The sequence below is a fragment of the Moschus berezovskii genome, chromosome 2 (assembly GCF_049115385.1).
Source record: "Moschus berezovskii isolate FMDL1 chromosome 2, NW_MosBer_1.0, whole genome shotgun sequence".
NCBI lineage: Eukaryota > Metazoa > Chordata > Mammalia > Artiodactyla > Moschidae > Moschus > Moschus berezovskii.
In genome coordinates this window covers 107,711,915-107,738,195 of record NC_142461.1, presented here as the reverse complement: position 1 = coordinate 107,738,195, position 26,281 = coordinate 107,711,915, and the positions used below count along the sequence as shown (strand labels likewise).

At 37.9% G+C, this 26,281-nt stretch overlaps 2 protein-coding genes across 6 annotated transcripts in view; one reads left to right on the top strand and one right to left on the bottom strand.

Moving 5' to 3' along the window:
• The window catches only part of SCN2A (sodium voltage-gated channel alpha subunit 2), a 213,630-nt gene that overhangs the window by 178,716 nt on the left and 8,633 nt on the right, over positions 1-26,281 (bottom strand). The window lies entirely within an intron of this gene.
• SCN3A (sodium voltage-gated channel alpha subunit 3) overlaps positions 23,982-26,281 on the top strand; it is a 120,577-nt gene continuing 118,277 nt past the window's right edge. For all 5 annotated transcript variants that reach the window (XM_088829815.1, XM_088829823.1, XM_055398413.2 and 2 more), the window contains exon 1: positions 23,982-24,338. The gene's annotated coding sequence lies outside the window, so the exon portion shown is untranslated. The remainder of the gene's footprint in view (positions 24,339-26,281) is intronic.

The window sequence follows — 26,281 nt, the reverse complement described above, 5'->3', positions numbered from 1 at the left end:
AGATCAGACATTGAGTAAAAGACTATTTTATGAGCAATTTTGACTAGATTCTTAAGCTTCTTATGTAATTCAAGGAAACCTGAAGCATCCTTTTTTAGAATTGATTCAATATGAATATCTTGTAGCCACTGAAACCCATAGTAAACATAAAAAATTGGAAATAAACCTCACGCTTATGAAATTTTTAAAGGGAAAGTTGATTAGATAAAACCCAAATGGAAATGAAAATCTCTGGGAAAAAAATTCTCAAAAAGGTATAGGATGACCCTCTTGTTATTGCTGCTTTCATTTGGGTAGTTGTCTTACGTGCAAGTATATGAGGTTGTCAGATGACAAATTCATGGTTAATTTCAGTACTAAAACCCTGCTTTTGAGTTTGGTCATCAGTGAACCTATTTGCAGGGCCGGAACAGAGATGCAAACATAAAGAACAGACTTATGGAAACAGTGGGGGAAGGAGAGATTTGGATGAATTCAGAGAGTGTCACTGAAACATATACATTACCATATGTAAAAGAGATAGCTAGTGGGAAGTGGCTGTATCACAAGGGAGCTCAACCCAGTGCTCTGTGACAACTGAGAGAGGTGGGATGGGGTGGGCAGTGGCAGGGAGGCTCATGAGGAAGGAGACACAATGTATACTTATGGCCGATTCACATTATTGTATGGCAGAAACTAACACAACATTGTAAAGCAATTATCCTCCAATTAAAAATAAAAATAAAAAAGAAATGAACAAAAGTTCTTTGGCTATGCACCAGCCCTGCTTCAACTAGTAGGAAACGTGAGAAAACAGTAAGCCGATGCTTTTACAGAAGAAAGCAATGAGGCTAAAAACATAATGAAAGCCAACAATCACGGTGTGTCTCCAAGGGTAAAGAGCTAATTTAATGCTGCTCTTTTACAACAAGCACAAGTAAATAGTTCTCATTCATGCTTTAATTAATCAGATTAATGTAAGCACTAGTTGGATGGAATAAATGTTTGTCTTTTCCATTATTGTGTGTTATGATTTGCTTATTGGTGTCTCAGCTCCATTTCAGATAGCTTAGAGGAATAATTCTGCTTATTCAAGCATGCTAGCAGAGTTGGTTCCAACAAGAAATATCTCTGCATCTCAGAGTATGGCTCAAAGGTATCTGCAGAGAAAATACCATTTCTATTAAATCAGGCAAGAACATTTGTCTCAAAGAGATGCATCAAAAAAGAACTTTTTATTAAGTTCAGACCAAATGTTTTAAGAGACTATTTTCTTTTGCTATGCTATTCTTTATGGTAGAATACCTTCGCCACCTCTTTTTCATCTTTTATCCTCCATCATCCTCCTTAGGGGTGACTCTGGAGTCACCTCTTTTTGAACCTGTCCTGACTACCTTGGCCCACAATGCCTCTGTTCTGTAAACACTGAGTTTTTTGCATTGATTCTGACAATAACAGAACAAGTATATGGTCAATATTTTGATGTATGCCTAGGCTAGGAAAAACGTGGGCTTTGGTGCAAGATAATCATTGGGTGAAATCTCAGTTCAACTATTTACTTAACCTTTTTACTACCAATTAATTCCTCTGTGATACCCATCTGTAACTATCTGGTAAGGTAGTGAGTATTAAATTTTTTAAAAAGTAGTATGCTTAGAACAGTGTAGACATTCTATAAATGTTATTATGGTATTAATACAAAAGATATCACAGACCATGATGAAGGTTTATTCACGTTAACTATATTTTTGGCTAGAAAAAGATACATTTTTAGCAAAACTGGGAATCAAAATTATTCATTTCTGAGTCTTCCAGCAACACTAGATCCTAAATATTCCTAGAAGGCCCTTTTGAAGTATTAACAGACTCATTTACAGTTAACCCTTGAACAGCATGGGCCTAAACCACAAGGCTCCACTTAGAGATGGAGTTTTTTCAACAAATGTGCATTGCAGACGGCAGAGGCCCTGCTTGGTTGAACCCACAAATGCGGAACTGGGGATATGGAAGGCAGGAGGACAGAACGCAGAGTTGTGTGGGAATTTTTCACTGCAGGAGGATTAGTACTCCTATCACCCCTCCCCAAACCCATACTATTCAAGGTCAACTGTTCTCACCTCTGATTTAAAAGATTATTGAATGCTTTAACACAAAACAAGATACATACAGGAAAATCCAAGTTTGCCAGGATCCTCACTCTTACTTGCTTCATACAATTTCATTTCCACATCCCAGACTCTCTGTTTCCCTTTAATAGGATCACTTTCCTCATTTCAGCTATTCCGTTCTCTCATCATTTACTTGCTTCCTAAAGAACAATTGTAAAAGATGGTTTCTAAGAATTCAGTTTTGCAGTTTGTGAACAACTGAAGAACTGTTCTTAGACTGTCTTCTTTTTTAACAAGTAAATCTTTATGAAATAAAGTTGTCTGTTTCATGGATAAAAAATTAAGGGATCACACACAAAACATGGTGATACATTATGGATGAAGTTACATACACATACATACAAACACATGAACTATATACATTCCTTAGTCCTAATGAGAACTAATAAGGTCCTAACTAAGGCAGAGGCAACAGAATGGAAAGAAAAATAGAAAAGAGATATGAAAATCTTATAACATACAAAATTTCGAAACACGATAAAGGTGTCAAGAAAATCCATTGATCTTTTCAACAAATGATGTTGGCTCTATTGGATATCCATATACAAAAGAATGAGATTGGACCCCTTCCTCACACCATACAGAAGAATTAAGTCAAAATGATTATAAATTTAAATTTAAGAACTAAAATTATAAAAAAGAGCATAGAATTAAATCTCATGTTGAGTTAGGCAATAATTCATTAGATACGACACAAAAAAACACATGACAAAGAAATACAAATAAATTCTAAATTATCAAAACTTACAAGCTTTGATCCTTCAAAGATTACCATCAAGAAAATGAAAACACAACCCACAGAATGGGAGAAATCTTTGAAAATCATCAAGTCAATAACTAAAAAACAAATAACTAATTTAAAAACCAGCAAAGGAATTCAATAGACATTTCTTCAAAGGAAATATATCAATGGTCAATAAATATAGGAAAAAATGCTGAACACCATTCAGTTCAGTTCAGTTCAGTCTCTCAGTCGTGTCTGACTCTTTGTGACCCCATGAATCAGAGCACGCCAGGTCTCCCTGTCCATCACCAACTCCTGGAGTTCATTCAAACTCATGTCCATCGAGTCGGTGATGCCAGCTAGCCATCTCATTCTCTGTTGTCCCCTTCTCCTCCCGCCCCCAATCCCTCCCAGCATCAGAGTCTTTTTCCAGTGAGTCAACTCGTCACATGAGGTGGCCAAGGAAAAATGCAAATCAAAACCAAAATTCACATCCACTAGGAAGGCAATAATAACAAAAATAATAATAGCAGCAGATAAAAAATACAAGTGTTGTTGAGGATATGGAGAAATTCCCCTTCTACATTCCCTGCTGGGAATGTAAAATGGTTCAGCCATTTTGGAAAACAATTTGGCAGTTCCTCAAAAAGTTTAAGAGAAAAGTTACCATATGACCCAGCAATTTCAATTTAGATATATACCGAAAAGAAGAAATATATTCACACAAAACCATGTGTTGAATACATGAATGCTCACAGAAGATTATTCAGAATAGCCAAAAAGTAGAAACAAAATAAATATTCTATCAATTGTTAAATAAATTAATTGATTAAATGTGGTCAGACATGACTGAATTAACTTTTAACTTAGCACACATGCACAAGAGTCTAGTTTTTACCTCATATTTGTTTATATTTTTCTTGCATCACTTTTTCCCATGTAAAATATCCACATGGAAGAAATGCAACCAAGCAGACTATTTTTAAAAATTTAATTTATATAGTTTTAGTCAAGGCAGTTTGAAAAATTTGAAATCCATATCTGTTTCTCTTAAGCGTTATAAAATTAAAAGATGCTTGCTCCTTGGAAGAGAAGCTAGGACCAATCTAGACAGCATATTAAAAAGCAGAGACACTGTTTTGCCAACAAAGGTCCATCTAGTCAAAGCTATGGTTTTTCCAGTAGTCATGTATGGATGTGAGAGGTGGACTATAAAGCTGAGCGCTGAAGAATTGATGCTTTTGAACTGTGGTGTTGAAGAAGACTCTTGAGAGTCCCTTGGACTGCAAGGAGATCCAACCAGTCAATCCTAAAGGAAATCAGTCCTGAATAGTCATTGGAAGGATTGATGCCGAAGCTGAAACTCCAATACTTTGGTCACCTGATGTGAAGAACTGACTCATTTGAAAAGACCCTGATGCTGGGAAAGATTGGAGAAGAAGGAGGAAAAGGGGGCGACAGAGGATGAGATGGTTGGATGGCATCAGCGACTCAATGGACATGAATTTGAGTAAGCTCTGGGAGTTGGTGATGGACAGGGAAGATTGGCATGCTGCAGTCCATGGGGTCACAAAGAGTCAGACATGTCTGAGTGACTGAACTGAACAGCATTATCATTAGGGTATCACAGACCTTCAAGCTAGAAAAGGCACAAATCTTTCCACACCATTTTCAAAGACTTCTAATACTGATGAAAAGGATAGCTTCTAACACTAATCCTAATTAGTGTGAATTGACGTTTACTAGTATGTTATTAGGGAGAAGGCAATGGCACCCCACTCCAGTACTCTTGCCTGGAAAATCCCATGGATGGAGGAGCCTGGTAGGCTGCAGTCCATGGGGTCACTAAGAGTCGGACACGACTGAGAGACTGCACTTTCACTTTTCACTTTAATGCATTGGAGAAGGAAATGGCAACCCACTCCAGTGTTCTTGCCTGGAGAATCCCAGGGACTGGAGCCTGGTGGGCTGCCGTCTAAGGAGTTGCACAGAGTCAGACATGACTGAAGCGACTTAGCAGCAGCAGCAGCAGCAGCAGTATGTTATTAAGGGCTTCCCTGGTAGCTCAGCTGGTAAAGAATCTGCCTGCAATGCTGAAGACCTGGGTTTGATCCCTGGGTTGGAAAGATCTCCCGGAGGAGGACATGGCCACCCACTCCAGTATTCTTGCCTGGAAAATCTCCATGGACAGAGGAGCCTGGCGGTCTACAGGCCAGGAGGTCACAAAGAGTCAGACATGACTGAGCAACTAAGCACAATTACTCCTTATTGCTCAGAGATCTTTCTTGCCTAAGACAGTCCATGTAACGCTGTCCCTGCCTTTGGCTTCTGTCACAGGTATGTATTTCTCTGGCCACCAAGCCTGTTTCAAGATTGAACGTTAGTCTCAGTCAGAACCAACTGATCAAAATACCAAAACTTTACAACTGGACTAGAACTGTGAGGATATAAACATGTAATTCCTGGAGGTCCTCTTGGCATAAAAAAGGAGAGTATATCTACAAACAAAGCCAATAGTGAGAAAACAAAAGGCCACAGTTGGAAGAGAGATTAGGTCCAGATGATTTCATTTGATCTCTGGGGTGCAGGCTTGCCCAAAGTCATTTCATATTCTGGACTTTCCAATTCTATAAGCCAATAAACTCTTTTCACTTAAGCCAATTATGGGTGAGCATTCTGTCAGTTGAAGCCAAATAATCCCAATTAATTTTTACATCACTGCTTCTAAAATACCTGCTTCATGGAGGCAAAGGAAAACTGAGCAGTCTTTTCCATAGCCACCTAACACCCCTGCTGCTGCTGCTGCTGCTAAGTCACTTCAGTCGTGTCCGACTCTGTGTGACCCCATAGACGGAAGCCCACCAGGCTTCCCCATCCCTGGGATTCTCCAGGCAAGAACACTGGAGTGGGTTGCCATTTCCTTCTCCACCTAACACCCCTACATAATACTAAATCATAAATTAAGGCTCACTTAGAAAACATCTTTCCAAACGATGCTGATTATTAATGTGATTGGTCTAAGTCTGTGTAAAACATAAATGGAATAGCACTGTACTATAGAAACTTTTTTATTTGTAAGTGCTCAGGGAAAACATTATCAGATATGTGATAGCTCTCAGAAAGCATTTTTAGTTCTAGCACTTGAAATTCTTGTACTCAATTACAAATCTGTTTTATTAAATGGCAATCTCATTTTATTTGTTGTTACCACACACTGGGCTTTACTTTTGCTAATGCTTGGAACACACCCTGTGAATTAAACCCTCAGGAAAATACCTTCAATGATTCCTGCAATTGACCTTCACATTAAAAATGGCATAAAGACTGTCCAACAGAATGGAATTCTTCAGGCAAGAATACTGGATTGGGTAGCCATTCCCTTCTCCAGGGGATCTTCCCAACTCAGGGATCAAACTCAGGTCTCCTGCAATGCAAGCAGATTCTTTACTGTCTGAACCACCAGGGAAGCCCACATGGTATGTTACCCAAATGAAAGACCTCCAACTCACAAAAGAGACATGGCGGACAACCTTACTTTGTCATCTCATTAATTTTTTCCGAATGTATGACCCATACAATCAGTAAGTTTTTCAATGCCTTCTTTAGCTGCTAGCTTGGTACTTTGTAGTGGCAAACAAACAAACAAACAAAAAACTGTAGGGCTAAATTTTCTAGAGATTATTTCAGTATTCTTCTCTAATTAAAATTGTGTGTGTTTTCAATCAGGGACCATTTATACCTTGAATCATTAATCTTTCTCCATGTAACCAAACCATCATAATCAGTATATATATATATTTTTTGACAGATCATTTCTGTCTAGATCATCAGGGCTGATCAAAAATTTAGTAGATTATGTGGTTTTAGTTATGTCAGACTCTAGATTCTTGGTGTGATATTTTAGGGAATGAGAACTCTGGTTTATTGTTATGGCTGTTTCTTGCTTGCTGAGTTACGTACTTGTTGTTCAAGGCAACCAATCAATTACTAATAATTAGAAACTTTAAAAAGTAAAAACTACTTCCTTAACCTTCAGTTGTTCTTAAGGTTACTATCAAAAGTATTGGAATTTGTAGAACAGATTTTTAAACAGTGAAGAAAAATTGTTCATGCCACTTAGTTAAAAAAAAACAAAAACCCTGAACTGAATTATTGACAGTTATCACCATGCTGCTTGTCAGTGATGATGTAGACAATGCTAGTTCAATTAATCTACAAGGACACTCTTCAAACATACGAACCCAGCAAGAACAAAATCATTGTAGTGTCTGATCAATTCTGCTGGTAGAATATTCAGTAGATTACAGGGTTGTTGAAAAGTAAGTGAATCAGTGGGGCTTTAGACAGGCAACAGCATACTACAATGGATTTGGAGAGATGAGAAATGAATGTGGGCTAACTAGAAAGTGAATCACAACATTTAAATTGGAAATGTCAACCAAGGAACCAAGAACTATAAAGGCAATGCTGTATTCCAAAGAAGGTTCCAGACACACATATCTGAGTGAAGTTTCACGATTCTCACAACCCTGCACCTACCTCAAGGAAACCAAACTTGGTCTGTAGAAATTAGAGGGGATTTTTGAAGAAGAATTGTTCTGAAACTTCTATTAGTCTTCAAAACACCTTCCATCAAGAGAGAAGAGTGGAGGTATCTCCATCTTCACCTCAAATATAGTAATAGGATTTTCAAAGGCATCAGCAATGAGACTTAATACATGTCCCCAGTATGATTCAACCATAGGAAACAAGAAAATCTAACATGCTGCTTTTGTAAAGCAAGAGAGGTGGTTTCTGTATTGGGATCGGAGTTCATCTCCATAAACTATTAGGCAAAAAAACACAAAATTTTCCACATGTCTCCATGGTCAACTTTGAACCAGTTTTAAGTCTTTTCAATTGTCTATCTGAAAAAGCAGACATGTGGACAAATAACTTGGACGAAGTGGGTCTTTGGAAAACTGTGAACTCAGGGAGGAGTATTTTCTAGGAGGAATAAAAACACATTGCCCTTGAGAGAGGAAGAATAGTCAAAAATTCTCAAATACTCCTTCTAAAAATCACTCTTGAAAAAAGAATTGCCCCTAAGCATTTGGCAGTCCCTAAGACATCAAGATGATGAAGCTGTCTTACAGCCTTACCAGCCAAGTAAGAATTTTCCCTCTTCACTAGCCATCTCCTCCCATCTTTAATCCTGCAAGGTCAGGACCCAAGCAAAAGTGGTATGCTGGGAGAGGAGAGGTAGAGTTTTGAGGAGGAGAGAGAAATGACTGTATTTTTTCCATTAGAAAAAGAAAATGTTAAGTTTAAATCAAGTTCAAAATGTTATTTTCTAAATGGGTTATTTATATAGCTATTAATAGTAAATTGAGATCAAGTTTGTAAAAAATGAGACTATAAGCCTTTGTATCACTGAAGAGTGACAAGAAAAACTACTGGGCATATTCAAGATTTTAACTATAAGCATGATAAGAAATTCTTCCACTGTATTCCTTTTTGAAAACAGCGGCAATAAAAACAGAATTTTCTTTGATATCATACTCTGTGAGCCCTGGCCTGCTCAATATGCTATTTGACTGTGAATAGTCTGTACACAATTGATGACCCAGTATTTACATGGCCACAATGCCTATGAGGCTATTTACTCCTAGAGCTCCCAAATGAAAGTTTTTGCATGTAATTTGTTCAGGCATTTTAGTAGCCACTTAGCTACAAACAGAATGACTATCTTATTTCAAAGGCTTCCAAACTGCCAAATAAGTCTGGATAACTTAGGGCTAACTAACAAACAAGCAATGAAAAGCCTTTGGAAGAGTCTGCTGCTAAGTCACTTCAGTCGTGTCCAACTCTGTGCGACCCCATAGACGGCAGCCAACCAGGCTCCCCCATCCCTGGGATTCTCTAGGCAGGAACACTGGACTGGGTTGCCATTTCCTTCTCCAATGTGTGAAAGTGAAAAGTGAAAGTGAAGTCACTCAGTCGTGTCCGACCCTTAGCGACCCCATGGACTGCAGCCTACCAGGCTCCTCCATCCATGGGATTTTCCAGGCAAGAGTACTGGAGTGGGGTGCCATTGCCTTCTCCATTGGAAGAGTCTAGAGAAGTATGAAATATCCAACTTTTCATTTTCTGGAAAAAATAGGAGGCTAAATTATCAAGTTAGATGTTAATTGAGAGAGAGAGGGAGTGTGTGTGTAGGAGATAAAAATAATAGAGTGGAAAGAAATCTTTATACAAAGTCAAGTAAAAATATGTGTCTCAAAAGTAAGCCTTACGAATAAATATAGTATTTTATAGTTTGAAAACCATATTTCCATTTTCTTTATCTTGTCAACAATCCTGTGAGAGAAGTGAGGCCATAAAATTTATACATTTACAGTTGAGAACAATGAGCCTGAAAAAGTTCAAGTATTTTGCTTAATACCACAACGATTTTTATTTCATTAGGACTGGAACATAGGGCTCTTTCTGTGTTCTAAAAGAGATGTTGATTTCAATGCAAATTTTAAATGGAAAATTTCTTTAATAGCATTAAAACAAAGGGCTTTTTTGTTGTTGTTTTGAGAGAGTAGCTTAGGAAGCTTGAGCAAATATACATGAATTATTTTACATCTGTAAATAATGTTTGGCACTTAAAACCACATGGATCTACAACTGTCTGGAAATAAAAAGTTTAATTAAACAGAAATCCATGGGCTTTTGGTGGATGACATGCAACCACTCTCACTTCTAATAGTCCGTTTCGTTCCGTTCAGTCGCTCAGCCGTGTCTGACTCTTTGCGACCCCGTGGGCTGTAGCCTACCAGGCTTCTCTGTCCATGGGATTCTCCAGGCAAGAATACTGGAGTGGGTTACCATTTCCTTCTCCAGGGGATCTTCCCGACCCAGGGATTGAATCCGGGTCTCCCGCATTGGAGGCAGACGCTTTAACCTCTGAGCCACCAGAACTCCCCAATTTCCCACCTCTCACTTGCCCTCAGTCCACCTGATTTGGGTGAGTTGACTCCCTCTCCTTCCCTAAAGGTGGCACCTAGCCTGAGTTCTTTTCTCTAAAGGTGGCAAGTTTGATCTTTTGAAGCAACTTATCCTCTTGGTCTCTAATACTGGTCAGGGTTGGGCACTTGACCCAATCAAAGGTCCTCAGAGCTGATCCTGGGGGTTTTGCTGGTGCCCTTGGTGATGAAGTGTGCTCATTCTCACTCTCCCTGAACCTTGTGGATGGAAGCCAGGACCTGCAGGAGCACACCATGTGCAGACAACCTGACTAAGAAGGAAGCCAGCGCAGAAGAAAACTCAGCCAATGACAGAGGGAGAGGTTCCAGAGTCATATTTCAGGACTTGAATCCAGATGTGCCCAAAGCTCCTCTAACTCCCACAATTTTTACTTTATGAGCCTATTATTGCTTCTCTGGGGCTTCCCCGGTGGCTCAGTAGTAAACAGTCCACCTGCACTGCAGGAGATGTGGGGGGACTCACAGGGACAGAGGAGCCTCCGGGGCTACAGTTCACAGGGTCGCAAAGAGTCGGACACAACTTAGCGACTAAACAACAACAATTGCACCTTTTGTCTTGAGTCCTTCTAATTCAGGATTCTGTCACTTACAATCCAGAGAGCTCCAAAATGCACATGGTGTCAACAGAGCCATATGATTTCCTCTGGAGTAGTTTTCTAAGAGCACTTGTTAATGTACTTCACAGAGACCATTCTGTGTGAACTGAGTGACTTCGGGACATTTACACATTGTAAAGCCAGGTATCCCATTTTTGAAGCTGCTTTTTTTTTTCTGTTTCACATAAAAAGTGAGGAATAATCTTTCTCTGAAGGAAAGGTTCAGTCAGGTGTCCTGTAGCACCTGTGTGTACCTCCATCTGTAGGTGTGCATCGTGTTGAAACAGCTGTGTCGTCAGTTTCCTTCCCTAGTCCATAAACTCCTTCAGTCCAGGGACCATGTTTTATTCTTACTTATTCCCATCATCCAGTTTTCAATGAATACTTGTTAAGAAAATGAATAATTCAAACTTCAACATTTTAAACCATCAAAATTACTGTCACAGTTCCTGAGATTCCCCATCTCAAGGCATCCTTTAACAGTGTTACTACACGATTTTTCACATAAAACAAACTGAGCATGTCCCTAATCTATCATAATAATCGGTGAGCACAGATGAATACCAAAATTCTCACCTTGAAGCTTCTACCCCTAAGAGATAGAGCTAATCAGGCTGCACACTTTTATTTACGTTCCCGAACCTACCCAGATCAAAGGACCTGCAGCCTTGCTTTAATATGACTGTGACTTCATCTGCTGTGCTCTTAAATATAAATAAATAAATAAGGGGCTAGAGGAAGTAAATTAGTAGTATCTACCTGAAGGCTGGGAAACTGACACTCTTAAAACAGTGAGAATAAATCAACAACCAATATTTATCTAAGTGCTTACAATTATCCAGCTCATGCAGAGCACCTGCCTTGGTGTTAACCAGCATTTAACTACTGGGTGAGCGGCTGCCAGGCTCTACTTACTGCTAGGAATTATTTTAGATTCTAAAGTCTGTGTTTGCATTATCAGCCCTTCTATTTGACTGCCTCCTGAGCCTACCATAGCCCATTCTAGCCCACTCACTTAGTGAGGCTGCCTGGCGCAGGAGCAAAGCACTGTGTGAAGTCCATTTATGTCCAATAGGACAGCCCACCTTCATCACACCTGCTCCACTTGAAGCTGAACAAATGGATCCAGGTGTGTAGTGATCCATAGCAACAGGGACCAAAGCCAGGGCCACCTGCCTGCTGGTTAGCAGAGGGAAAGATTTTTCTAGAAGGCTACACATTGCCAATTTGGGGCAAATTAATCTCTCTAGATGGAAGAATATTTTGCCAAGGGAAGTAAAGGTAATATTCCTTTCCAGATAGAGATATACACAATGACAAAAGCTTGTGTTGCTAGAGGTACCTTATTGCAAGAAAAATATGAATGCAGTTTCCCTGTAAAAGACTTTAAAAGATACTTAGCACTAGTTATCTACCATATAAAAAATAAACTCAGAATGGATTAGAGACCTAAATGTAAGGCCAGAAACAATAAAACTCCTAGAAGAAAACATACGTAGAACACTCTTTGACATAAATTATAGCAATATTTTTTGGATTTGTTTCCTAAAGCAAACAAAAGCAACAATAAATAAATGGGATCTGATTAAACTTGGGCTTTTCCAGGTAGCGCTAGTGGGAAAGAACCCACTTGCCAAGGCAGGGGACATATGAGACACAGGTTTGATCCCTGAGCTGGAGAGATCCCCTGGAAGAGGGCGTGGCAACCCACTCCAGTATTAGTTGGAGAATCCCATGGACAGAGGAGCCTACAGTCCATAGGGTCACGAAGATATGACTGAAGCAACTTAGCACACACGCACAATTAAAAGCTTTTGTACAGCAAAGGAAACCATCAACAAAATGAAAGGATGACCTACTAAATGGGAAAAAATATTTGCAAATGATGTAACTAATAAGGGGTTAATATACAAAATATTTAAATAGCTCATACAACTTGACAGCAAAAAAAGCCCAACAACCAAATAAAAAGTGTTCAGAAGACCTGAATAACATTTTTCCAAAGAAGACATACAGAAAGCCAACAGGTGCATGAAAAGATGCTCAACATCATTAATCATCAGGAAAGCACAAATCAAAATCACAAAGAGACATCACTACATGCCCGTCAGAACGTGCTCAGTCCCTCAGGCTGACTCTTTGAGGCCCCATGGACTTCAGCCCACCAGGCTCCGCTATCCATGGGAATTTCCAGGCAAGAACACTGCACTGGGTTGTCGTTTCCTCCTCCAGGGTATTTTGCTAACCTAGGGATCAAACCCACGTCTCCTGCATCTCTTGTATTGGCAAGTGGATCCTTTACTACTGAGCTACCTGGAAAGCCATAGATACATATATATACATATATATATATATACACAATATATATACAATGGGACACTACTCAGCCATAAAAAAGAATGAAATTTTTCCATTTGCAAAAACATGAACGGACATGAAAGATATTACATTAAATGAAGTAAGTCAGAGAAAGATATCATTTATATGTGGAATCTAAAAAATAAAACTAGTGGATATAACAAAAAAGAAACAAACACAGATATACAGACAAACTTGGGGAAAGGTGCAGAACAGGGGTGAGGGACTACAGTTATTTACAATTACTGTGTAAAAATTAAGCTATAAAGATATGTTGTACAACACAGGGAATATAGGAAAAATTTTTAAATAACTATAAATGAGATATAACCTTTAAAATTGGGAATCACTGTGTCGTACACTTGAAATATATATTATATATCAACTATACTTCAATAAAAATTGCTTTTAAAAAGGATACTTAGTGTTATTGTAAGCAAATATGATAAAAATTGCTTAGCTACATACATACAACTGAGTAGATCTACATTAAATTACAGTTTTCCTCCACAGAACCAAATTTTGTATACTTAAAATCACTGCTCTGTTTTTCCATTCCTTAGGCTTAAATACTGTCACACAATTAACATTTCCCTATAGTCTAGTACTCCGGGAGTTGGTGATAGACAGGGAGGCCTGGCGTGCTGTGATTCATGGGGTCGCGGAGAGTCGGACACGACTGAGCGACTGAACTGAACTGATAGTCTATGGGGTTGCAAAGAATCAGGCAGACACAACCTAGTGACTAAACAACCATGAAATTTGTACTCTCACCAACTGTACCGCTGCTCCCTTTTTCATTTGGGTCATAAGTCCTGTATCCTCCATTTTTATTCTTTGTCTCACACTTGGCAATGAAAAATTTCTGATGTGAGCACTCCTGCTGTCTGTGGTTCTTAATTTTAGCACTTTTTTTCCCAAGTTGCCTAATTAGGTTTCAGATTAGAAATGCTGCAGTGTTACAAAAAGGATTGCCTCTTTTGTTATCAAAGAAATAATCATTTCTGTAAGAGATATTTTATTGCAATTTATTACATGGTTTTGTCCAATTTGTTTTCATAATTATTTAATACACAAACCACTGTGTACAAGAGACCACATCAGAAAATTTAGAATTATAAGGATAAGCAAACTATTTAAGCATTGATGAAACTTACAATCTACTAGGTGATCTATGTAAGATATTTAACAATTATGCTACATGTCTACACATAACAAACACTAAGAGAGAGCAAACCAGCTTTCCCACTAAATCCTTTACTGTAAGAAAAAAAGCTCAGGAACCACAAACATTCTCATCGCAAATTCACCACATGTATGATCTTGGTCACATTCTTTGACCTCTTGAAACCACAATTTCTAGATCTTTAAAATGAAGAAAATACCAGCACTTAATTCAAGAGTTGTGAGAATCAAATGAAAAAAAAAATCCAAAAAGAAATAAAAATAAAAAATCCATGTGAGGCACAATACAGTACCAATCACTGTGCCTACTAAATGTAAGCCATTCAATTTTTATGGTTATATATTTGTATACCAAAATATCAGAGAGGTGAAAGGACAGAGAGACAAACCAATGAAAAATTAAGATGCAAATTGCTCGGATAGGAGACCAATGATGTTGGGTAAGACCCTGGAAATGTCACTTCTGGTATAGGGGAAGGGAGGAAATAGGTCCTGAAAATGACCATTTGAATTTCCCACCACTTCAGTGGGATGGGGCATCAAAATCTAAACGGCTTTGTAGAACATAAGGAAATGTGGCATTTCCTAAATGCCTAGGTTGTGGACTTGCAATTTAGACTTACTCATATAGTCAAAGCTGATGCCATGCAGATATATCTCCCTACACTACTGAGTTGCGTGGTCTGGCCACTCAGCAGCCACTCAGAAAAGTAGATTCCTACACCTTGAATATTGCACTATTTGAGTCCAGAGAAGGGAAACCTGATCCAGGTAAACATCAGGCAAGAGAAAGAAAGAGATGTGCATGGGACTCTGAGAAAATACACAAGATTGACAGCAAATGGATCTCAAAACTTGTCCCAACTACTGAAGCTGGAAAACTGAATAGAAAATAGTGGGTTATAGAAGTATGGTGTGAAGAAACGAGCAAGGATTTGAAAGAATGAAGAGAAAGTTAAACAAGAAACACTGAGATTTCTGTAGTAACTCCTTAAATTGGTACACAGATTGAAGCAGAAATCCGAGTTCTCTTCCCTAGTAGCTAAGGGACCAAAACCTTAAAAAGGAATGCTGAATTTTACAGCCAAAAGATGTGAACCCAATCAAGATCCCCTGCCTCATAAAAGATTCTGACATATTTGCCAAAGACATGACTCACTGCTTAAATATTATCACTTAATAAATCTTTCTATATGATCACCGAACTCAAAACTGCAAGCAAGTACCCCATCAACATTTTAATCTCTTCTGCTAAGTTTTAATTTTAACTTTTTCACATAGCATTGATCATCTTCTGACATGTTATAATTTACTAACTTGTTATGATTATTGTTTATTGCCTATATCTTCTCCATCCCTAAAACATAAACCTCATGAAAGTGGAGATCTTCATTTTGCTTCCTGATTGATATGTTTAAAGCACCAAGAACATTTCCTGGCAAATAATAGATCCTCAATAATATTTGTTGAATAAATGAATCCTTGAACTGTTCACCTCTACCTTCCACACTGATCCTACACAAGAGGCTAGAACTTTGATATGATGGGTGGAGGTGTTCTAGTAATTATTAAGTTGAAGTTATTATCAACCTGTAATTTTTCATGTACTTGGATATAGATGAAAATCATATATGCAACATAAATTTTATAATATATTTCAAATCTGTATCGGTCAGTTCAGTTCAGTCGCTCAGTCATGCTGATTCTTTGCGACCCCGTGGACTGCAACACGCCAGGCTTCCCTGTCTCTATTTCCACTTTCATCACCTTATGCATATCATCATCTTTCTCCCAGGTTTACGACAATAACACGCCATGTTTCTCCCTGACTTGCTCTGGGCCTCTTTCTAGTAGATGCAATTCCTTAAGAAAGCAGCCCCTTGCTTTCTTTTCAGCTTCTCCTTCATCCGCATCTCCCAATTCCTGCCACACTCTTTGACCTTCGCATTGTTTTCAATGACTCTTCTTTTCTGCCCAAAGCACTTTGTAAAGTTCCATTAACCTATATATCTTTGCAAACTTAGAGTAATTATTTTCTGAAGTATAAACACAGTAATTTCAACCGTGATTAATTTGACTAAAAATACAATTCTTCTCATTTCTTTTCTCTACTAATTAAGGGAACTTTCAAACTGCAATGGACATTTTTATCAGCTAAATTCACCTCTTAAAATCAATAAACTAAATAAAAATACATCTTACATAAAACAAGCTTTTCAAAGGACTAAACCCTCTAGTTAAACATATAGTCTACAAATACTTTGCTATCTTATTGTGTTAGCATTAAATAAAGCTAGTGACACATAGCAAAAATGTAAGTTCAAGTAAATATTTAAAAAATAGTATATTAAATTTAAAATTTTAATTCTTTTCCTATTGATCTAATCCTGCATAGATTGGCGTGTAGTTACTTGCATGCACTAAATTTCAGGAGGTAGAATGAGGAATTGTATAAGTGAACTGTCTAAGAGCTTGCTTATAATTAGCAATAGACACTAAAGTCTCATGGAAAAAATAATAATGTATTTTTCCCTCTAGCTAGGCGAATCCACAGTGTCACAATGTCACACTAACAAAGTTTGTGTAGGAAAAAAAAAAAAAGTCTGTTGCTTAGTCACAAAGCCCCAGAGCAGAAAAGCATGTGTGCATACGGGTAAACACATTATCCAGCAATCTTTCCTGAGAGAAGCAGAGCGCTTCTCCAAGACCTGACCTTATCTGCTCTTCATCTGTCCTTTCCAAGTGAAATCTCCTGGTAAATAATGGACATTTACAGGAGTCTAAGAATATTTAGTCATCTGAATGGGTGACACATTCTCACTTCTGACAATGTGTATGCTAGCATGAAAGGTAACATTGAAAGGTTATAGTGAAGTTAATGCCTTGCATTTAAATATAGGTCCCCACAAGTTGTTACCGGGAAAGGTGAAGTACATTTGCTTACTTTCTAAAAATAGAGTAGATTCTTATATTAGATGGCAAAGCTTTTCTCATTGCTGGCTTTCTAAATAAAAGCAGCTTATGGCTCATAAATCCCAACTTGGAATTACTATGGTAATACTTCCCCTAGTCCTCAGTTCAGTTCAGTTCAGTCACTCAGTCGTGTCTGACTCTTTGCGACCCCATGAATCACAACATGCCAGGCCTCCCTGTCCATCACCAACTCCCGGAGTTCACTCAAATTCATGTCCACAGAGTCGGTGATGCCATCCAGCCATCTCATTCTCTGTCGTCCCCTTCTCCTTCCACCCCCAACCTTTCCCAGCATCAGAGTCTTTTCCAGTGAGTCAACTCTTCGCATGAGGTGGCCAAAGTATTGCAGTTCCAGATTTAGCATCAGTCCTTCCAATGAACACCCAGGATTGATCTCCTTTAGAATGGACTGGTTGGATCTCCTTGCAGTCCAAGGGACTCTCAAGAGTCTTCTCCAACACCACACTTCAAAAGCATCAATTCTTCGGCGATCAGCTTTCTTCACAATCCAACTCTCACATCCATACATGACCACGGGAAAAACCACAGCCTTGACTAGACGGACCTTTGTTGGCAAAGTAATGTCTCTGCTTTTTAATATACTATCAAGGTTGGTCATAACTTTCTTTCCAAGGAGTAAGCGTCTTTTAATTTCATGGCTGCAATCAGCATCTGCGGTGATTTTGGAGCCCCCCAAAATAAAGTCTGACACTGTCTCCACTGTTTTTCCATCTATTTCCCATGAAGTGATGGGACCAGATGCCATGATCTTTGTTTTCTGAATGTTGAGCTTCAAGCCAACCTTTTCACTCTCTTCTTTCACTTTCATCAAGAGGCTTTTGAGTTCCTCTTCACTTTCTGCCATAAGGGTAGTGTCATCTGCATATCTGAGGTTATTGATATTTCTCCCAGCAATCTTGATTCCAGCTTGTGCTTCTTCCAGCCCACCGTTCCTTATGATGTATTCTGCATATAAGTTAAATAAGCAAGGTGACAATATACAACCTTGACATACTCCTTTTCCTATTTGGAACCAGTCTGTTGTTCCATGTCCAGTTCTGACTGTTGCTTCCTGACCTGCATACAGGTCTCTCAAGAGGCAGGTCAGGTGGTCTGGTATTCCCATCTCTTTCAGAATTTTCCACAGTTTATTGTGATCCACACAGTCAAAGGCTTTGGCATAGTCAATGAAGCAGAAATAGATGTTTTTCTGGAACTCTCTTGCTTTCTCCATAATCCAGCGGATGTTGGCAATTTGATCTCTGGTGCCTCTGCCTTTTCTAAAACCTGCTTGAACATCTGGGAATTCACGGTTCACATATTGCTGAAGCCTGGCTTGGAGAATTTTGAGCATGACTTTACTAGCGTGTGAGATGAGTGCAACTGTGTGGTAGTTTGAGCATTCTTTGCATTGCCTTTCTTTGGGATTGGAATGAAGACTGACCTTTTCCAGCCCTGTGGCCACTGCTGAGTTTTCCAAATTTGCTGGCATATTGAGTGCAGCACTTTCACAGCATCATCTTTCAAGATTTGAAATAGCTCAACTGGAATTCCATCACCTCCACTAGCTTTGTTCATAGAGATGCTTTCTAAGGTCCACTTGACTTCACATTCCAAGATGTCTGGTTCCAGGTGAGTGATCACGCCATCGTGATTATCTTCGTCGTGAAGATCTTTTTTGTACAGTTCTTCTGTGTATTCTTGCCACCTCTTCTTAATATCTTCTGCTTCTGTTAGGTCCATACCATTTCTGTCCTTTATCGAGCCCATCTTTGCATGAAATGTTCCCTAGGAATCTCTAATTTTCTTGAAGAGATGTCTTGTTTTTCCTATTTTGATGTTTCCCTCTATTTCTTCAGATAACTGTAATTACATAGCTGTATAGCTACAACATGGAGGGTAATCTATATTTGGAAATCACCTGGAAGTAGAGAATTTCTTACTGCATTATTCTTTCATAATAACGATAAAAATATTTTAATATTACTGAACTGAAGCACACTTAAGTAATATTTTGACAGTTGTTACATCTGGAATATTTGAGCCCTTGAGATAAAATCATATTGTCTACTGAATAGACTTGAAACTGACAATTATCCTGTTTTTCAGATCGACTTTACCACCATGTAATTTTTGCTTTTCTGTACCAATTTTTCTCAGTTAACAAATGTGAAAAATATCTACACATCTCAACTTCTAGAGATGTTATAAAGAAAAAAAGATGTAATAAATGTAAAAATATTTCATTATTTTCTTTCAGAACAAAGAAATTATTTCATGCTATAATTTACAACACCTTGTATATTAAACACTGGGCAATGTGAGCTTGAGTCAATAGGTACCACCAGGGGATTCTGATCTAAAATGGACTAGAGAAGTATCAAAGGACAGAAAATATAATGCAAATTAGTCTAAGTTTTCATAAAATAGCAATTAACAAAAATAAATGCAAGCAGAGTGGTAGGTAACCACACTATTAAGATGACTAAAGATAGAAGCTGAAGAATATGCTTTTGAACTGTGGTGCTGGAGAAGACTCTTGAGAGTCCCTTGGACTGCAAGGAGATCCAACCAGTCCATTCTAAAGGAGATCAATCCTGGGTGTTCATTGGAAGGACTGATGCTAAAGCTGAAACTCCAATACTTTGGCCACCTCATGCGATGAGTTGACTCACTGGAAAAGACTCTGATGCTGGGAAAGGTTGGGGGCGGGAGGAGATGGGGAAGACAGAGAATGAGATGGTTGGATGGCATCACCGACTCTGTGGACATGAATTTGAGTGAACTCCGGGAGTTGGTGATGGACAGGGAGGCCTGGCGTGCTGTGATTCATGGGGTCGCAAAGAGTTGGACACGACTGAGTGACTGAACTGAACTGAACTGTATGTATTTGATATTTTACTTTAGGGATTGGTGCTTTTATCCCCCAGTACATTTTGATATCTTTGTGTTGTGCTCAACTTTCTAAAATATGTCTTTGCTTTCTTTCAAACTGTCTAATGATTTCCCCCTGTGTTATATCAATTATATAATTTATGAGCACTTTTTATGATATTTTTATGAAGTGAGGTATCCTACTCTCACTTCATAGATGCATCTAGGATATTAAATATATTCTTTATATTTTTATCTTAGCTCCATGCAGTGTCATGAAATTTTCAGATTTACAAGAATTTTGCTTGATCCAGACCCAGGAAACCACCATTCCAAATTGTAAGGTAGAAGAGGAAGGCAATGAAAGGGAGATATCTAGGAAAATTTAAAAGAAAAATGCTAAATCAAGTTTGTATGTCTGGAAATTAGTTGCTATTCACTGACAGACCTAGTGGAGCAATTGAAAAAATAGCAATGACTATGTGACTCAGATAAAGCAAATAATTTCATGATAATGTGTGAATTCTGTCTGTAAAATCTGGTATAATTTATATTCATCCAATATAATTTATATAATTTATTTATATAAGAATTATATAATTCTTACCATAATTATAATTCTGTCTGTTGATTTGTTATAGAACTTCATTGCTTTTCTTTTCTTCCCCCAAATTTTATTCCATGATAATTCCTCCTCAATGTCCTAAGAATAGGGTTTATACTTTGTGTGTGCATACACACACACACACACACAGAGCTTAGAATCATCTAAAATAAAAATCGGTTCCCCAGAAAACACTACCAGGAACTCTCCTGAGCAAATGGATACCCAAAAGTGGACATCAGGATGAACATACTTCTAAGTAACATTTTTACTGGAGAAATTAGTATGGCGAGCTAGGGACTGGGAGTTAATAAACATTACCGGTTGACACTAGTGGTAAAGAGCCTGCCTGCCAATGCAGGAGATAGAACAGATGTGGGTTCAATCCCTGGGTTGGGAAGAGCCCTTGGAGGAGGGCATGGCAACCACTCCAGTATTCTGGCCTGGAGAATCCCACGGACAGAGATACCTGGCAGGCTACAGTCCATAGGGTTGCAAAGAGTCAGACATGACTGAAGTGACTTAGCATGCAGTGAAGGGATAAATTTGTCTGTGACAAGAGAAAAAATAAAAGTTCCTCAAAAAGAGAACTATCTCATAACAGAAAATGTATACGACAAAATGTAAATTGTTTTGAATTTTCCCTGAACATGTGAGTAGCAGCGGTCTAAATTAGCGGAAGTTGATTTCCTTTCTGTGCCTCCAGCACTTGGTACATGTTTGTATCATAACAGTTATCTTACTAGATTACAATTGCCTGTATGGTAAGATACGCAAAGTGCTAACTGATATGCTTTTACTTTCTTCCACATTTCACTGTATGTAATAATACCTTCTACGGGTGGGTTAAATGAATATATGCAAAATGCATAGAACAACATCTGGCACAAAGTATTGAATAAATTTTGGGTTTTGTTATTGTTATTATTTAATTTCTTCACTATTACTTACCCGAGGCTCTTCCCCCAGCCACTCCCTAACACTCTGGCCAGATATCAAAACTATCATTCCCTATGTGGAACTGTCATGGGAAACAGAAAAAAGAATCATCAGATTCTTGTGTTGCAAATTTAAAAGGTGTTAATCTAAGTGTATGAGTTGAACTGCATCCACATAGCTTCAGAAAAAGAAAGAAAAAAAAAAAAAAGACTTGAAATCCTAATCTCAAGGGACTCAAAATATTGGAAATAAGGTCTTTATGAAAAAGAAAGTAAAGTGTTAGTCATTCATGTGTGTCTGATTCTTTGCAACTGTAGCCCACTAGGCTCCTCCATTCATGGGATTCTCCAGGCAAGAATACTGGAGTAGGTTGCCATTCCCTTCTCCAGGGGATCTTTCCAACCCAGGGATCAAACTCAGGTCCCCTGCATTGCAGGTGGATTCTTTACTATTGGAGCCAGCAGGAAGCCCAAGGTCTTTACAGAGATAAGCAAATTAAAATGAAATTATGGTCAACCCTAATGCAAAATGACTTGTGACATTATAAACAGGAGAAACTTGGACATGGAGGCAGCACAGAGGGAAGGCGATACAAAGAGATGCAGGGAGAACACTGCAGAAAGATGGAGACGAGGACTAGAGTTGCAGCATCGCACATCAAGGAATATCTGGGCTACCAAAAGCTGAAAGAGACAGGGGTGATGCTAGTTTTCAGAAGATGCATAATTCCACTGACACCTTGACTTAGGACTTCAAACCTCCAGAACGGTGAGATAATAAATGTCTGTGGGTCTGAGCTAACCAGTGTGATCCTTTGTTGTAGCAGCAAACTATCACATTATGTATAAGACAGACGATTTCCAAGGAAAACTTGTGGATCCAGTTTACTACTGGCGCAGAAGGAAGAGATTCAAGCTACACTCTTTGGGGGCTGGAAATGAAGTCTGTGAGGAAGCAGGGCCCAAACCAACAGGGGTCTCTGTTAAGGACCTCCTACATAGTTTGCCTTCCCCAGGAGTAGCTAAAAAGCAGAAAGACAAGAAGCTGAAATTTTCTAATATAGCAGGGACTGCGCCTCATTTTTCTTAAGCCCACAGAACATATTATGCTTCATGGGATGGAAACAGGAGAAGACAGATGGCCGTGTGGGGTGCCTGGGACATGGGACTTATGTCAGCTAATTATAGCCCAAAGTGACCCTAGAAAGTTGCTACTTCCTTTTCGTCCCTCCTCCCCAAAGAACAGGAGCAAAAGTTACCCGAGAGAAAGAGCTGACAAAACCTAAGTTAACTAATGGTCGTGAAGAGGGGATGCTGCCATGCAAAACTGGATCGATGGAGCTTCTGGGGGCAAACAGGAATACAGGCACATTGGCAGATGTCTGAGTGAAGGGTTTATGATGTCCCAGAATCATACAAGATTCTCAGTCCAGTTGCTCAGTTGTGTCCGACTCTTTGCGACCCCATGGACTGCAGCACGCACAACCCACTAAATGGCCAAGATCATATTCTGCTTTCCTTAAATATATTCTGGACTGAGATCAGTCCCTGTGAGAAGACTGCAAACCTGAAATCACTAGAAAAATCCCCGAGTGACTCAGTCCACCTGAAACTGACAGGATTTATTTTTCTGCCATTAGCAAAATCGGGGCTAGAATTAAAAAACTAAGTAAACAACACTCTTTAATCACATAGTAAAAAAAATGGCATCCGTTATATTTCTCTCTTCATTATACATAAATTCCTTGATGACAAGCACTGTTTTCATCTTTGTCTTTTCAAAGCTAACATAGTGCCTGACGTATATTAAGGTGTTCCCTAATATGAACATATTTAATTAATGAAAAACTAATAAAATTATAGTTGCTTTCTCTAAATTAAACTGAAAAGTCAAATGAAATGCACTTTGATTAGTTAAGAAATCTCTTGATTAGTTAAGAAATCTCTTAATAAACTGACAATGTCATTTTGCTTATGTATTATGTGCTTCAATATCCTTATAAGCCATGTTTTCTTAAGTACAATATTTTAAAGACATAGATATAATACTATATAACCTTTGATTATATTATCATATGTAAGATGAGTTTCACCTGTTCCTCCTGTCATATATATAGAACACGTAATCTATAGATCTAAATTACATAAGCCTCACTGAAGTTAAAAATACTTTCCTGGATATTACTACTTATAAATGTTTTACAAAAAAGCAACACAAAATGACTGCCAGTGAATGAATGTTAACTTGTTCTTTAAGGAGACAGATTATTCACTCAGAAGGAATTCGTCCAGTGGGAAGATAAAGTTTTCAGAAGACTAGAGCAGGCTACCAGAGAGATTTTGCAAAATTCTACACGCAGTCCATAAACCTGATTTTCAAACAGAAATTTGGAGGGTTCGTAATTGTATTCATTTATGGTTGAATCAACATTGTAAACTTATAAAATTTAGAAAAATATACAATATCAGAAAACTGTGCATACTCCAACAATTTAGTATGCAAAAGAATATTTTTTACATATTCATGTGTAGGGCATAGGTATGATAAAGGATAATGGGGATGTTTTTCCTTTTGTTCAATTTTGTGTGTCTGCCAGTAGATGGCGGTACCATGTCGAGTGCTATCAGCTTTTTTTTTTTTCTTTTTTTTTTTTTTCCCCTCAAAGCTGTTTTCTGATATATGTTGGGTACCATAGAGTGAATCTCAGAACAGGAAGCGGAGGCATAAGCAGAGAGGATTCTGGAAAGGTTTCTTTGTTTTCTTGTTCAGAGAGAAAGCAAAGGGGGGAAAAATAAAACATTGTAGTTAATATGTAAACCTCTGTGGCCAAAAATCTGCACAACTGCAGAGGAAGGCTCTTTATACTCTAACCATCTTGGATGCGGGCTTTGTTATGCTGTGATCCATAAGGCTCTGTTTCATCAGGTAAGCTGGCAAAACATTCAATTATCTGAAACATAGAATTTAACAACCAGATCATTTCTCTCATTTTAAATCATCTTCATGCTGCTATTTTTAACCTAATGTTGTTTTAATGTCAATTCCAAGGACCAAAGGCATCGTTTGATGTGTAAACTGCTTACTGTCCCTTTATCTCAAAGGAAGAGCCTCTGTCTAGAAATGGTGACTTATGGTACAGACTAGGCATTACTGAGCTTGTATTTTTGAAACATGTAGATGCTTATGATTCATTGTAGTCGAGAAAATATTTTTTATTACACAAAGCTAACCTAATTGATTTTGTGGCTATACTTTATCTATTTAAATGTCCAGTGTGCCTAGTATTTTTTGAACATAAATGTATAGTGACATTGGAACTATCATGCTTGTGCTTTAGTCTTTTTGTAACAGCTTTGGGAGGCCATGCGTATAGGGAATGATAACAATATAGAGGTGTATAGCTGTTTGAAAAACATTATCATTTGTCTATAAAATAATCTATTCTCACCAATACTAACCCACTAAAATGAGATTTAACCTTCTAGTAATAAAACTATCCCTAAAGACTCCATTATGTGTTATTTCTTTAACATATTCATTTTACATTATTTACCACTTTATTTATTGATTTAAAGGGTATTGAACCCTCTTGATGAGTTATAAGCTTCATATATTTCTGTATTTTTTCTGTGTATATTTTAATATCTGGTTATTATTATCATTATTTTTACTAATTATCAAGGAGGGCTACTTGGACAAAAAGCAATTATTTATTTTATAATCTACATTTTCTGAAGTTTCTTTAAAATATTTTATAGAATAATCATAAATATTGCATTCAATTAGCAATCACATAGAACAGAAAATTATTGGCAGAAAATCTATAGGTATTCATTTAATGAAGAGTTTTAAGAATCATAGAGGTTTTTAAAAAATACAACAGGTGGTGTAATGTAGCATATGAAGACAAAGATAAAAGTGTATATGCTTAGAAGATTATGCATGAAAATGTTTCACCACAATCAGCCCAAACAGTGAGTGCCCTGTGTGGAATAAAGACCTCTGATTTCAACATGGGTTTCTAGTCAGTACTAGTCAAACCAGCCTAAAAATAGAACTTGCGGCCTCTGCTTTAAAAACAACTATAATCTCTAATGATATGGAAAAATACTGATTTCTCATCCAAGATTTTACCTTGGCTAGCAATAATACTCCCCCTAAAAAATTACAAAATAGTGGTTGCCTAAGAGAAAATCCCTGGGTCTTGTATATTTTTGAGCTCCTACCATTGGCTATAAAGAAAACTGTTTCTTTGAAAAGGGTTCCCAGAAAAGGATGCTAATTGGCTTGAGCATATTGTACACTCCAAGCTTCACTACAGGTGACTGAATGTAACTTTGTTCTGTGTAAACACCAGAGCTGGTCTTTCTGAACTGTTTTACATTTATGAATGGATACTTATATTTTGTTCCTGACTATTAGCAATATTTTTATCAGTATAGTTGCAAGAATCTCTTAATTCTTTCTATATATGTAGTAACCATGTGAAGAGCAAATGCATACAGAGTTATCCACCAAATGTGCTCCTTGAAAATTGTTAGAAATCAAACATGTTTTGATTAAATGGTATATCAAATATTTTTGGTATCTTATTCTTAAAAATAACTAGTATTGACTTCATTTGTTAGGTCAAAAATAATACTGTAATGTACTGGTGTGGCAGAGAAAAAACAGGTTGGGCACTGAGCTGGAAGTCTTGATTTCTGATTCAAATTCTGCTACTAATGAGTTTTGTTGCCTCAGAAGGGACACTTGTAAAAGATGGAAATGGGAATCAAGGATATATAAGGACACTTTTCATTCATCGTTCCTAATTTATCTGGATTTTCACCAATTGATTTCTCAGTTTAACTGTAATCTGATATATC